The sequence below is a fragment of the Myotis myotis genome, unplaced genomic scaffold (assembly GCF_014108235.1).
Source record: "Myotis myotis isolate mMyoMyo1 unplaced genomic scaffold, mMyoMyo1.p scaffold_m19_p_14, whole genome shotgun sequence".
NCBI lineage: Eukaryota > Metazoa > Chordata > Mammalia > Chiroptera > Vespertilionidae > Myotis > Myotis myotis.
Window position 1 is genome coordinate 49,907,648 of NW_023416318.1, and position 15,414 is coordinate 49,923,061.

At 42.0% G+C, this 15,414-nt stretch overlaps 1 protein-coding gene across 1 annotated transcript in view; it reads right to left on the reverse strand.

The window, feature by feature from the left end:
- Nucleotides 1-12,080, reverse strand: part of VSNL1 (visinin like 1) — a 63,123-nt gene extending 51,043 nt beyond the window's left edge. The window contains exon 1 of the mRNA XM_036335288.1: nt 11,773-12,080. The gene's annotated coding sequence lies outside the window, so the exon portion shown is untranslated. The remainder of the gene's footprint in view (nt 1-11,772) is intronic.
- Nucleotides 12,081-15,414: the final 3,334 nt, after the last annotated feature.

Here is a 15,414-nt window from a genome sequence, read left to right on the forward strand (position 1 = left end):
TAAAAAGTTAAAATGTATTATAAAAAGAGAATAGTGAGGTAAACCTTGTCTATACATATAATGGAGTATAATGTCTTAAGATAACATTTGTGATATGTTTTAATTGCAAGGGTCATGCTAAGGGGGAAAAAAGTAGTATATAAAATTTAAAGACATGAGTAGTCTCAACTAGAAACAATACTTACAAAGGAGGAAAATATAGCCTATAAGTAACAGATTGTAGGTGATTTTATTCTTTTTTTATGTTTTGCTTTCCAAATTTTCTGCAGTATTATTCTTTTACTTAGAAGAAGGTATCACTAAGCACTTAAGAAGAGCAAATTCCAAGCTTTCAATCAAGCTAATTTTTAAAAATATATATTTTTACTGATTTCAGAAAGGAAGGGAGAGGGAGAGAGAAACATCAATGATGAGAGAGAATAAATGATGAGAGAGAATCTGCCTCTTGCACACCCCCCACTGGGGATTGAGCCTGCAATTCCTGGCCAGGAATCAAACTGTGACCTCCTGGTTCATAGGTCAGCACTCAACCACTTAGCCACACCAGCCGGGCACAATCAAGCTCTTTTAAGAGCTGTTGTGTGAGTAGGGACTTGAAGGACTGAGTATTGTTCAATGAATTGCATGGAATGCCAACAGCAGCCCTCTTTAGTTCTAGTTCTTGGAGTTTTGTCAAATGAGTTTGCAAAAGTAGACACAAAATCTTCTGAAAAAACACACACAAAGTAATCTGTCTTCTTCACTTAATGAAAAAAGAAATATTCTGCCCTTATATCTACTCCCAGACAACCACAAAACTGGAATATTATCACTGTTATAATGAGACAAACTCAATCGCCATGTAAACAATCAGTGTCCAGGCTGGCTCTAAATTTAGAGAAATGATGTGATTCTTGGTTATCTACCATAGAAGCCGATAGCTACAATTCAGAGAAACTAGCTGGAGTACTGGATAAATGTTTAGCCTTCCTTCTATTATAACATCTCCCAGTGAGTTTTCATTCACAGATGTATAACCTTATAGACCTATTATAATCGAAATACTTCTTACCAGCAACCTCTGGTTGGCATTTTATTAAGTGGTTCCCATGTAATATAGAAGAAGCTGGTCTCTTTACATCCTATATAATAAAGAGATAATATGCTAATTAGTCCAAACAGCCAAACAACCTTCTGGATGACCTTCCGGATGAAGCTGGGGCTGGGAGGGCCAGCAGAGGCTGTGAGGGGCTGTGCGGGCTGGCCAGGGCTGTGAGGGCTGACTGGGACTGCAAGGGCTGGCCAGGACTGTGAGGGCCAGCCAGAGCTGCAAAGGCCGGGCAAGGCAGCCTGGGCTGTGAGGGCCAAGCCCGTTGCACAAATTTCGTGCATCGGGCCTCTAGTTTTTTAAATAAGCAGGCACAAGCAGTACAAGAACATTATGCCACTGTCATTGTGCTAGGAATCTTTATAAATACAATGTTCTGAATTCAAACATTCATGTTCTAGAAAGAGTACCCATTTACCTTCACAAATGGTTTTAGGAGCTAGCACGTCAGCTATATTCAGCTGTAAACTTCTTGATAATGAATTCATTTAATTTCTCAACTTAAAAGCTCTGAGAATAACAAATACAACTTCATTATTAAAAACTGAGTGGCAGTTCAGTGCAAGGGTTCTGCTGGGCCTTTAATATATATTATCTCTAGGATTTGCAACAATTTTGTGAGACAGGTTAAATTCACACTTAAATGAAGAAACTAAGGCTCCGAAAGATTAAATTATTTGCCTAGGGCCACACAGCCATTAAGTGGTGGAGTCAGAATTCAAATTTGGTTCTGATTTATAGTCCAGTTTTATTTAAATTTTCCCATTTTGTTGATGTCTAGTCTTTAGATTATTTAGATTGTTTTATTCAGAACTCCCAGTTGATACCCTGAGAAACTGAGACATGAGGAATTAAATGACATGCCGAGTTAATATGAACAAAAAACAAACTCAAATCTGAATCAGATTAATTGCCTCTATTTGTTGATTTTTTAAATTATGACCTCTGCAACATTATATTAACCTCTGATAACATATCATACTTTAATTTTTGTATTATTTTGAATTGACATGAAATTAAAAAATATTTTACAATAATGTCATTTTTCTGAATTTTAGATCATCTTAAAGTCATAAATACACCCCCTTTTCATGTGGGGAAACTATACAGAGGTATAAACATGCAGTGGGAAGGATTCAGAGCCATTAGTCATTAGCCACTTTGGCACAATTGTGTCAAATTTCCATCCAGAAACAAAATGGGAGAGATCGCAAGGGATCAGTAGCCAAAGTACTCCAAGAAGTTTCCTCAAGCTTCTTGGCCTATTAGTCCCTTTTTTTCCATTTAAATTTTTTAAGGAAGGGACATTAACATTCATTGAAGACCTAATACATGCCAGAGACTGTGCTAAGCACTTTCATAGACATTATGTTATTAGTCCTTGCAATTAATCTCAGGGATATAATTTCCATTTTACAAAAGTTAAATAACTTTCGCAGAGTGACTGCACTCATCTCTGAAGCCATGTCTCTTTTATCCATACCATACTTCTCTCTAGAGAGAAACAGGTATTGTATAAATTTCTTGTATAAAACAGGCTGCTCTCTATTAGCTAACTGGGATATGTAAGACCTTATTTGGAACCTGACTTAAATAAACTTCAACAATTCATATGAGATTTGAACACTGATCAAATAGTTGATGAAATTAATTTTTTTGTTTGTTTTTTGGTGTGTAACAGTATTGTGGACATGTTTTAAAGAGTCTTTGTAGAAATATACTTAAATATTTGTAGATGAAATAATATAATGTCTTAATTTGTTCAAACTAACCTACTGGAGGGGGAAGAAAAGTGACCTTAATAATAGTTATAGCTGGGTGATGGGTACGTGGGAGTTCATTACTGGTACATTATTCCCTTCGAATGTGTATGCTTTCCATAGTAAAAAGAGTCTTGGGTTTATTTTTTTGTTTACTTTTTAAATATATCTTTATTGATTTTAGAGAGGAAAGGAGAAGGTGAAAGGGCTAGAAACATCAATGATGAGAGAATCATTGATTGGCTGCCTCCTGCACACCCCACACTGGGGATTGAGCCCACAACACAGGCATGTGGCTTGACTGGGAATCAAACCATGACCTCCTGATTCATAGGTTGACACTGAACCACTGAGCCATGCCAGCTGGGCAAGTCTTGGGTTTAAATAACACCTTTTCAGTTAGTAAAAGTGTGACCGTGAATAAGTTACTTTCTGAGACACAGCTACTTAGTCACAAAATGAAGCATCCTTACCTTGCAGAGCTGTAATGTAGACTCAATGAGGTACTGTGTGTAAATATACACCATAGTGCCCTATACATTCTAAGTTCTTCACTACATTGCTAGTTAATATTATTACAAAAATAAATAATCTCTGTTTTCATTTCCTTGCTCTCATGACTTAGCCAGAGATAACTTACAATATTCAGATGAATCTGATATTGGCCAACAACCAAAGGTGAATGATATGAAATTCCTGTGGAGCTGGTCATCTACAGAGCACCTCTGTGGAAGAATGGTATCCTTTTCCAGTTTCCCCTTTGCCTAGACCTCTTGTTTTATGAACAAATCTTATGCCATTTTGTACAGCTCTTTTTATAACCAGTTTATTGATAGGTTGGCTATATAGCTTTATTCTTTATTGCTTCAAATATTCTCTACTGTGTTTCCCTGTCCCATCCCAGGATAATAAATTGGGTCCACTTCAGGTATCAGAAAAGTGTTTTTCCTAGGTATTAAAAAGTTCAGTCTAATTTAAACATATATTTCCACTTAGATCCAATTCAATCTCTCCTTTCTCAGTTCAATTTTGAACTAAGTGATGAAGAAGCAGATATAACCTTGATGCAATAATTTGCACAAGATCAGTACTTTGAGTCTTAAATTTTTTTTATAAAAGATAAACTAAAATTCTAAAGTTGTGACAATAATAAATTTGTTACCGCCCCAGATGCACGCCTCAGTGGTTGAGCATCGACCTGTGAACCAGGAGGTATTGGTTCAATTCCTGGTTAGGGCACAGGCCTGAGTCGCAGGCTCGATCCCTCGTGTGGGATGTGCAGGAGGCAGCCAATCAATGATTCTCTCTCATCATTGATGTTTCTATCTTTCTCTCCCTCTCCCTTTTCTCTCTGAAATCAATACAGATATATATTTTAAAAAATTTGTTACCATTACATGGCACTATATAATCTACAGAATATATTCATAGTCATCTCAATTTCATAACTGCTAACTAGAGAAGGTAGGTAATTTCATATTTGTTTTCATACAAGGAAACTAAACTCAGAAAAGTAACTTTTCTAGGACTTCACACCTATGATGACTACAGCACAGGTGTGATGTCTAAAACACATCTAATGACTCCCAGTTTTCTGTACTTTCCACTATATAGTTCAGGTATTTCTTCTATAGATTCTCTCCTGTATGCATCTATACCACCTTTTTACTTCACTTGACTTACTGGAATTCATTTATCTGTCTTTCTCATTAGGCATAAATTCCTTGAAGGCTCCAGTAGTATCTTAATGTTGATTCTACAGTGACTACACAGTCCTCAGCACATTTATTCAATAGTTATTTATTTTGTAGGTTAAGCACTATTAACTGTTCAATGCTTTTAATAGTTTAATTTCTTATTCAGAGGTTCCACCATGAATGGGATTACTACTGTTCAGAGACTAAAGTGGTTTATGAACCATTGATTTCTCATGAAAGGGATGATAATAACTATCATTTGTTGTGCATTTTTAGTAATGAGGCATTATGTTATATTTTTTATATAAATAGTCTTCTTTTTACTTTTCAAGAATTCTCTGAAGTACTATTTTATTTTATTATTATTTTTTAAAATATATTTTATTGATTTTTTTTACAGAGAGAAAGGGAGAGAGATAGAGAGTTAGAAACATCGATGAGAGAGAAACATCGATCAGCTGCCTCCTGCACACCCCCCACCGGGGATGTGCCCGCAACCCAGGTACATGCCCCTGACCAGAATCAAACCTGGGACCTTTCAGTCTGCAGGCCAACGCTCTATCCACTGAGCCAAACCGGTTTCGGCTGAAGTACTATTTTAAATGGAAACTGAGGCTGAGAGGTTAAACAATTATTCAAGATCATAGAACTAATAAACAGTGGAACTGGAGATTTTTATCTAAGTACTAGTGGCCTGGTGCATGGATTCGTGCACATTGAAAGAAAATTAACCTCTCTGATTCCAGGGTGCAACACCACAACTTGGCAGTAAACCAGATACGGGGCAGACAGTACCACAGCAACAACATAACCCAAGGCCGAAGGTGGAATCACGCAGCCTCCACGAGGAATCGGGCTCTCTCCTCTCTGGTTCCGGGATCTATCACCCGAGAACTGCCACTGCCAAGCCACTGCAGCTCGGCAACTCCTGCGTTGAGCATCTACTCCCTGGTGGTCAGTGCATGCCATATGTACTGGATGTTGGACGGTTGGATGGTCACTTAGCTTTTTATATATATAGATGTCTATCTTGAAAATTCTTGTTTACATTTCCTCTAATTTCTTTTGAGCCAGTTGAAACATTGGTGAGGGCTGAGGAATTTTCCCATTTACAAATGAAAAATGAGGAAAAATTAAATAGTTTTCATCTCATTCTGAGGAAAAATACCTTTATAAGTAGTTAAACTTACAAAATTTAAGCTGATTTTTTAAAAAATATTTCATGAGCAAGAAAGTACCTTATGTATGCATTTAAAAAACACTTGAACTTCTGCAATAAACAAAACTGATGGTCTTCCATTAACTCATAGCATCAAATGCCAAACAATTCCATCAAGCAGAAGTTGCAAATTGAGTCAGACTTGTGCAGTCTTTTGGTACATTAAAAATAAAATATTATATTAATAAGCATGTCAACTTTATTGATAATGCTTAATGGGCCTCCAATGGGGCATTTCACTAATAATTCAAGATTGCATTTCAGAAATAAACTCACTAATCAAAAATTAATAAAACCAATGCAAAATATAAAACACCACAGGTTCCTGTACCACCAAAATCTACTATTTTAAGAAACCTTCAATTGCCCTAAACATACTGAAATATGAAAGAGCAGAAATATTAGGGCCTACTTGCGTGAATTAGAGAAAATTCATCCAGGCTCCAAAGCACATTTAACATGTTAATGATTTGCAAAAAAATCTATTTACATTCAGCTTTTCAAAAGTTCATAGTCTTTCAGAGCTTAAGAGGTAATAAACAAGATCCAAATAAAGGATAAAAAGTACATTTAAAGTGACAGATTTCCATTTTCAGAAAGTTGCTATATGAGTAAGAATGAAAAAAATAGGATTCACTTAATAGATCTATAATAACTGTAGGCAAATTTAACTAATTTGTGCACACTTTCCCTTTAATGAGTAACACTTCATAAAAATGAAATCTTTGTTAATTAAGAGAGACCTACTTTCTATAAAAAGTTCACCAATTATTCTCAGCTATATTGAGCTTGAAGGCCACTTGGTGAATGAGAGTATTCCAAGTCTTAATTGTAATTTAGAACAAAAGGAAATAGATTGTTCACCTAAAAATTATCCAACAAATGGTTAGAAATACAGTGCATTGTCTTCTAAAAAAAAATAAACAATTGGTGGTTATACAGTAAGTCATCTTTGTTAGGAATACAGTGAAGTAAGGCAGTTGAGATATTCAGAGAAGGCATAAGAATTATAAATTATCTGACTTGCATGCTTTAAGTTAACTGATCAGAGTATAGAACATCTCTTTAATGTATTCACAGGCACCTTATTATTAAAGTGTCAAACCTCTTTGAGGATTCTTCAGTAATTTGCTATTCCATTTCTGTTTCATTCATTAAGTAGTTTCTAAAGCACCCCCAAGATCCCCATTTGTGAAGTTCTCAATGATTCAAGCTGTGAGCAACTCAAACTATTTTGATTCACTTAAGAGAGCACAAGTTATCTTTAGAAACCAACTGTAAATGAGAAATGAAGTGTTATGGCCCCTTCACAATGTTAACATGTTAAAATAATTCCACAGCTCAAGAGACCCATCATCTAAATGAGTGGTACACATAGCTACCATAGGCTAGGTTTGCATCACTTTAAATTATTAATAACAATTCTTGAATATAGGTAAAAATGATTATGATTTTACTTAGTAAGAGATGAAAGGGAGGATACTCATATGAGTAGATTAAAAAGCACTCTTAAAGGTGCTTTATATCTACTGGAAGTAAATTATAAAATCTTCTTTAGTCTTGCTTTTCTTTTCTGTTAAGTAACATAAAGATATTTATAGCAATGTTAATTGTTCACAGGCTTTTAGTAGAAGATTTAATTTCTTGATATAATTAATAAGGTACATTCAACTGATTCTTGTTATAACAAATATTTCGTTGACAAATATTATAGAGTATCTACTATAAAAACCATCATAGAGATATGAAAAAGGTCATTAAAATATCTGCCCTTGTGGACAGTGCTTTCATATTGTAGCTATGTCTTTAAGATAAAAATGTTCCTTAATATACTGTATTTTTATGTATTGGAAGGATGGATTAGGTAATTTATATGGTTCCCTTCCAGTTCATATACTATATTAATTATATGAATTAACCACTGGAATAGTAGAAATATCAATCATTTATTAATTTATCTCTGTATCATTTGATATTTTATGAAATTTAATGTTTATGTCTACTAAATATAACTGAAATGGCCCTAACTGATTTGACTCAGTGGATAGAGCGTCGGCCGGCGGACTGAAGGGTCCCAGGTTCGATTCTGGTCAAGGGCATGTACCTTGGTTACAGGCACATCCCCAGTAGGGGGTGTGCAGGAGGCAGCTGATCGATGTTTCTCTCTTATCGATGTTTCTAACTCTCTATCCTTCTCCCTTCCTCTCTGTAAAAAATCAATAAAGTATATTAATATAGAAATAAATAAATAAATATAACTGAAATGGACATTGTCCATTTCAACGTTAGATTAACTGAATGTGATTCCTTCTAAAAGAACTTTCTTATCTTCCTAAATAATGACGAATCTTAGGAGCATAGAAATCACTCAACATAAAGAAAAAGACCTTTAGAATGACATTAAAATATATTGCTTTTGTGAATTAGAAAACTGGGCATTTGATATGGATGTGAAACTCCCCACGGAGCTCCTCAGCAATGTTTGGTGGAATCCGTAACTATGTGCAACCCAAACAGAAAACCTATAGCTTGCCCAGGGCGGCATTTCTAATCAAGTTACCCTGTCACAGAATGGGATTCATAGCCTCGCGAGACCAAGCAGGGCACTTCGCAACCCCAAGTCTCTGCTGTCTGCAGAGGCTACCTGGTGTTGAGAAAAATCCTGGCCTGCCTGTTTTCAGAATGGGATAGCAAGACCAGGTGTCATCTGACTCAACAGCCTTTGTTGGAACAGACTATCCAAGAGACAGCTCCTTCCGATTCAGTAAAGGGTTGCCAAGATGGGGGGTGGAATTCGCTTGGTAATTGGTGAATGTGTTGAGAAAGACATCACCTTACTTCCTCCACAACTTCCAAGAGGATTGGCTACTCTCTCCAATGAGAGACTCAGACTCTGTCTTCTACCAGCCTCCCAGAAGGCCTCAGCTTTTCTAGGTCAGAATTCCTGGCATATCCCTCAAGGGGACATTTTGGTTAGTTTTGGTTATCTTTCTGAGTGCCTGAGTGATTGCATTTTGGGAGAAGGAACAGGAAGGCCTGGATTATTTTAAAACTGACTAGAACTTTATTATATAGACACTCAGGAAAAAATGTTTGGGAAGAAAGGGAGAAACAGAGAAAGCAAGTGAGAGAGAAGGAGAAGAAAAGGAGGAAAGAGAAGAAGGCTCACATAGGCAGGTATTATTGCCGGTGCTGCTGTCCTTGTCCAGCAGGACAGAGAAGGAAGCTGTGCAGGAGGAGCTGCGCAAGCCCTTGAGAGGTTTTAGAAGCCGCACTGCTGGCCTCTATGGGCCTGGTCAGCTCCAAGCAGTCAGGCATTCTTCTCTCAGTCCTGCTGTTGCCCCACCCTCCATCTTTTCTGAAGGTGGCTGCATCTGGAGCATTGCCAGGAAGCCAGAGACAGGCATCTTGGATTTGGGTTCTGCCTTCTAGGAGGCAGGGGAGAGCTGGCAGGGCACGGTGTGTTTGCACTGCAGCTTCCTCACTCCTCAGAGTCTCAGTGCTTGAAGCTGCAGCAGTTTAGGAGGAGGCAAGAAGGCAGAAGAAGGAGCATGCGCCTGCAGTGTTTCTGAAGGCAGGATGCTCTGAAGAATTCTGGAAACATGGCAGGGCAGGGATGGAGATGGGGCTGTGCTGTCCCCAAACAGGAGCTGAAGATCTAACTGGTTTGCCAGTTCTCTCTAAAACCTCCAAAGGTGCCCCAAAAAATAGACTGTGGTACAGAGGAGGCCAGGAGGCCAGACTAAACATGTAAAGAGATGCATCTAGTAGAGGTGAGGGGCAATAGAAAAGAGACCTTGCAAGTAAGAAGAGGCAGAGAAGTGCTATGGTGTGAAAAGAAACCCTTGGGACCTTTTCGAAAGATGTTTGGGGAGCACATAAGTACTTATTTGACGATGTCAGCAATGTCACCGAGCATGTTAAAAGTGCAGAGAGAAGGGATCATTCCCATTCAACATTACTTTTTAATTGTTTATTCCATAGGCTAGAGAAGTTAATTGAATTTTCCCTAGCTCATGGCTCTGCGCCTCAGTTCCTCATCTGTACAAACAAGGTATTTGGGCTAGATGCTTTTGAAGGTCTGGGCCAGATGTGATCCTCTATAAACTGTCAGCCTGTGAACCAGAGTATCTGAGACGAAACGTCTTTGAACTTTAATAGCAAATTCTCCCTCTTCCTCCACCAGTCATTTATCAATGCAGTGCACACCTGCACCACTCCTGGAGCTGGTTCAGCCTCAGTGATGACAAGGAGTGTGGCTTAATTGTGACAGATGATTGCTCCTTCCACCCTGAAGTAAGGAAGAGAGGCACAGAGACGGCAGTATAATTTATACTTTGGGTTCCCAAGGAGAGGTTATTCTCGAATTTTCTATTTCAAATTTCATACACTTAAATAAATTATAAATTCCTTTGAGTAGGTTCTAAATAGTTGGACTGAAAAATGGTTAAAGAGTTCTATAATGATCTGCCCCGTTTTGGGAAAAAAAAAAATTATTTCATTTCTTCCCAGAAACTGAACCTGCTTTTTCCATGGAAATCCAGCACACTGGCCATGCTCTCCCCCTCTCTGCCTGCCTCATACCATTCTGCCTGCCGGCTTCAGTGCAGCATTTTCTGGGGTTATCAAACACCCGAGCTTCATGGAGGTGCACTATTTAGTGATGTGGAAGCTACCCCCCCCCCACCCTCCACACACACACCACCACCACCACCACCACAACCACCACACACACCACCATCACCATCACTCACACATGCAGGCACTTTTGATGGTAGTGGAGATAAAATGTGTTTTCACAAGAGTTTCTCTTTTAATTTGTCTCAATCTCAAATTTATTTAAAAAATGAATATGTAGAAATACAACTCCCTTGCTCCTCTTGCCTTGAAGTTGGACGTGACACAGAGACAGTATACACTTGTTTTCTACACCCACTGCATTTCCATTTCACTGTAGTCTCCAAAATATGGGCAGGAGGGCAACTCTGAAAAATGGATTCCCACTCCGGCATCTCCCAGGGCGCGGATCCGCGCAGTGCAGCGCTGAGCACTTGGACGGAGCATCGCCGATTCCTCCCGCCGCCCCCTCCCCCCATTCACCAGCACCTCCGATGTCCACAGCGCGGTTGACCTTGCAAAGACTTCTCCCGTGTCTGGGAAGGAACAATCCATTTTAACAAAAAACACAAAACGACCTTTCCTCCTTTAAAGAAACACTGCCAAACGCAACGCGTCTGGGTTCCCACTTCCCATGCCCGCATCCCCCAAGGCGAATACCGGATGCCAAGGCAGGTAACTAGTTTGGGTCTGACTCCCCCATTCATTCTGTCTCAGACTCTGTTCAAAATAGAGGGCTGACTGGGCGGCGGAATATCTTTCCTTTTTCTGACCATTCACCATCGTGACGAAAAACCAAAAGGGAAAAAATTAGCCACTCATTCCTAAATACTGAGAGAAATGTGCTTATGTTGCGTCTCGCTGTGTGGTTCTAAACACTTACATCCCGCTGGGAAACCAACCCTGATTTCCACACCATCTCGTCCACTCAGTTTGACTTAGCAAACACCTCCCCTGCTCTTCCACGGCGAGGAAAATGGTGCACCAACCCCACGAATGACAGGTTGCTACTGGACTGCAACCTCTCAATAGTTTTATCAGCAACCGGGAAACTTCCCCATCGGTCAGTTAGTTACTTAAATCTCTGTAAGGAAATCCTACTATTTATAGACTTAAACTAAAAAGCACCTCTGTTTCACCTGTCTTAAATCTAGCCTAAGACAACCCTCCAAAACACGCCGCGTATAAACACCCCCCCCCCCATTATTCCAAATAGCCCCCCTTGGACTAACAGTGCATCCAGATAGCCAGCATCAACCAAAGCAACTGTCCCCACGCATGCAGACGCATCTATGTGCAAAGCAACGTGTGTGACAACAGCCAAAGCACCTCCCAGACAACTGGCTGCGCTACCCATGCACAAATGCAACGAAGACTGCGTCTTCCACTTACAGTTAGAGCCCTGCGCTCGGTGACTGAACGAAAACGGCAAAACTCGGCAGGTCTTTCTATAGAGATATTTAATTCGAGCAAAAGGTTGAGCCGTCTCTGTGGTGAAGCCGCGCTCTTTTCCCCTCCGGAGCTCTAGGCTGCTTAAATCCCTCTCGAATCGCGCCTTCCAAGCCCGGCGGCCGCAGCTACACGCTCGGGTAAATCGCTGCTGCAGATTGGGAATCCCATAGAAAACCTAGGGTCGCTGGAGCTGGCTGCGCAGGCGCGCGGGCACCCCTCCCGGCTCTCCTCCCCCCGCCCCTCCGGCTCCGCAGCCCCGGCTCGGAATGCTCGGGAGTCGGTCGCTGACCAAAAGCTGCCTGGCATTGGCGCATGCTCAGTTGGAGGGGCTCGGAGTTGCCGCGGGTGCATTCCATTCTCCAGATTTTAGCAGAAACTCCAAAGGAAAGTAGGTAGGAAAAAGGTGCCTGGCCCCCTAGCAGCGGCACCTGGAGAGGGGTGAGGGAGGGGGACTTGGGTTCCCCTCGCCCCGCCGTTGCCGAGTCCGGCGGTGAAGGCTGAGGCCGGAGATGTGCCCCGTGGATCCTGCTTTTCCCCCCAGCCCAGCCTCCGTCAGGCTGCAGATGAAGGAGCAAACTGCAGGAATCCCTTTCTCAGAAGGAAGCGTTCCCAGCCACCTGGGAGCCCATCACCTGGGCTCCCCAAAGGAACCCTCACTGGGGTGACTTTGCATGGCCACTTCAACCTAGAGAACTGGGAGCCTGGCCCTGTGGTATCCCAGTGCCCAGGAGAGGTCCAGGCCCAGAAAGGTGATGGAGAAATGTGTGTTCAACGGAGCTGGGTCCGAGGCTTGCCCTGTGTGACCTTGAGCAAATCATGCTAACCATCAACAAATGTTTATAAGTGCCTGCATGCACTTCATAAATGCTTATTGAATGTGCTTTTGAATATGCTTTTAGTGGGACGTGGGGAGGGGGGGTAGCCAAGGTGGGGATGACTCACCCTTGGAATTCAGGGTTGAGGGCTTGAACTAAGGGATCATATACCGCCCCCTTTTCTGTCCTTGAACAATGTATGTTTGCCAGCCTCCTCTGCTCCCCACTGGCCTGCCAAAGCCTAGAAGACTTGGCAAAGAGCACTGCCCAGTAAATGTTTGGTTGCTTCCCTACCAGGAAAAGCAAGGAGAATTCACTGATGTTTCCAACCTAATCAGTTTCCTCAAGTGTGTATGCTTGTACTTTCATTCATTCAACAATTATCACTGGCCACCTTCCTACTGACTATTAGGCACTGTTCTATGCTTTGGAAGTAATGCAGTCAACAAAACCCCTCCTGAAGTTTACATTCAGGTGGGAATTTTATTTTAAAGGGAGGAAAGTTCTGGGGGCACAATAAAGATCAATGTCCTCCTTAAGCAGAGAGCTTTGCAATTTGCCAAGAGCCTTCACACACCTCACCACTGGCAGGAAAGCGGCTGAGTTAACCTTTGGTTCTGAGGACACCACGAGCATCTCCCATGGCAAATGGGCTCTAGTCCAGCGATGTTCAACTTTTTCCACCTCGTGGAATATATAAACTAATTACTAAAACTGTGGCACAAAAGAAAATATATCTTGTTGCCGATATGAGCAAAAAAAAGACAAGGTATAATTTTGATTCATTCACACTGGACAGCTACTGTGTGGCCTGTTGTCTTTTTTTTTTTTAATTTGACAATCTGAGGGAAGAGAGGTCAGTGCCCCTGACTAAATAAATAGGTATTGCATGTTTTATAAATTCTGGAGGCACACTGGCCGGGACACAACAGTCGAAAATCGCAGCTCTAGGTTGACATATCTCTTTCCAGGAGAGAGATGCTCCTAGCTGCCAGCTGGGGTGTCAGGTTTGGAAGAACTTGAGGCTACTTAAGCGACCAGAAAAAAACACACCTCTGCTTCCTGAGTCTGTGGCCATGGAAAGCCAGCTAGGTGAGGGCCTCGGGCGGTGACGTCCTGGCCTCTTGCAAAATGCCAACCTGGCCGGCCCAGAGCCAGGAACGCGCTCCCGGGGGCCAGACGCCTCGGGGAGACCGCGCAAAGGGGCAGAACGCTAGGGGCTCCGGGCACCCAGCTTGCCCAGGTTCCCCACCAGCCGGCCGGCTCTCCCGCGCGGGGCTGGCGACCGCGGAAACCCGGAGCGCGGAGCGGCGGGGAGCGGGGCGCGCGGTCCTGGCGCTGCGGCAGCCCAGCAGGTTCCGAGGGTGGCGGCGCCCGCCCCGCGCTCCCGCTCCGCAGTGCGCACTGCGCAGCCGGCTCGCCCAGCCTATTCATCCTGTTTCTCTGCTTGGGGTCTGGGCAAAGTTAGTCCTGATGGGCAGCTTTGGTGGGCGGCGGAGACAGTCTCCAAAGCTTTCCAAGTAATTCCCCGTCTTTGGTCGATTGCCCAATGAAAACATTTGTGTGCGGGACTCTCCGGTTTCCCTCTGAAGGAGTCTCCGTGCGGACTGTAGCGGGCACGGTGCCATTTCTTGGCCTCGGAGAGCTGAATCTAATTATTGCGCCCCGGGGGTCTCTTTTGTGGCCATGTGAGGTTTTAGATAACTTACTTTGGACTCGTGTTTAGGAAAAAATGAGCACTGATACTTTCAAACCGTGCTCTGTTGTAAGGAAGAGTTTAGATGCGTGCGTTTTGGTAACGCAGCTTTGTGTAATGGGGCAGGCAGGGTTTTTTTGTTGTTCTTTAGTTCTATTTGCATTGAAGAGTTTTTTGGGGTCATGTGCTATCTTAATCCTAATCTTTAATCTCCAGCTATTGCGTAACCTTATCTTTTGAAGCATTAATATTTTGTTTTTGTTTAAAAAAAATTTTTTGAGAGGCCCTTAGGTGGAGTTTTGTGTGCAGTGGAATCGCAGAAGGGAAGCCAATTCTAAAAGATAGCGAAGGAATGTTAAATGTTATCTTTTTAATTACAGAAAGCAGCTGCCCTTTTTAGGCTGGTAGAATGAGCTGTATGGCAGGAATGTGGTGGGAAGCTGAAAAATAGGGGAGCCTTTCTTTCTTTCCATGCAGGTGTCACGGGTGATCAAAGAAGAGCAGCGGCGTGCTGCCCCGCCCGCCTGCCCGCCCTGGGGTAGAGGGCTGCAGTAATGCCCCTGTTCACTGAAGAATGCCACCAGCTGTGGCCGCTGTCCCACGACTTAAAGCCTGGTGCCCCACACTGCAGACCCCCGAAGTGTCAGCTTTCACACGCTGGAGAGTTTTTAGGGGCGGAGGGGGTGAGTCGGGACATGGGAGAGGGCGGGAAGGAAGGTGCTATAGGGAGGGAGGGGGGTGTTTGATTTTCCTGGAGTACCTTGTAGAATCTTCACTTGCCCAGAAACAACGGAGGAGCCATTTTTCCTTTCCTTGTTTGCAAATTATGTTCTTACTTGAAGTTGCCTCATTTTCACCTCCCTCCTTCCCAGATTCAAAAATAAACAAAATAAAATCAAAGAATGACTTTTTAGGTGTACCCAACTTCATTTAATTTTCCCATTCACTTTCATGGTAGCATGGCCAAGATGAAAACTGAGAATCACAGTAAAAGTGCAAAATGGCAGCGGTATAACAGGTCTAAGCTTGTCATCTTGTGAGCTCACGGTAATATTATATATTAGACATGCT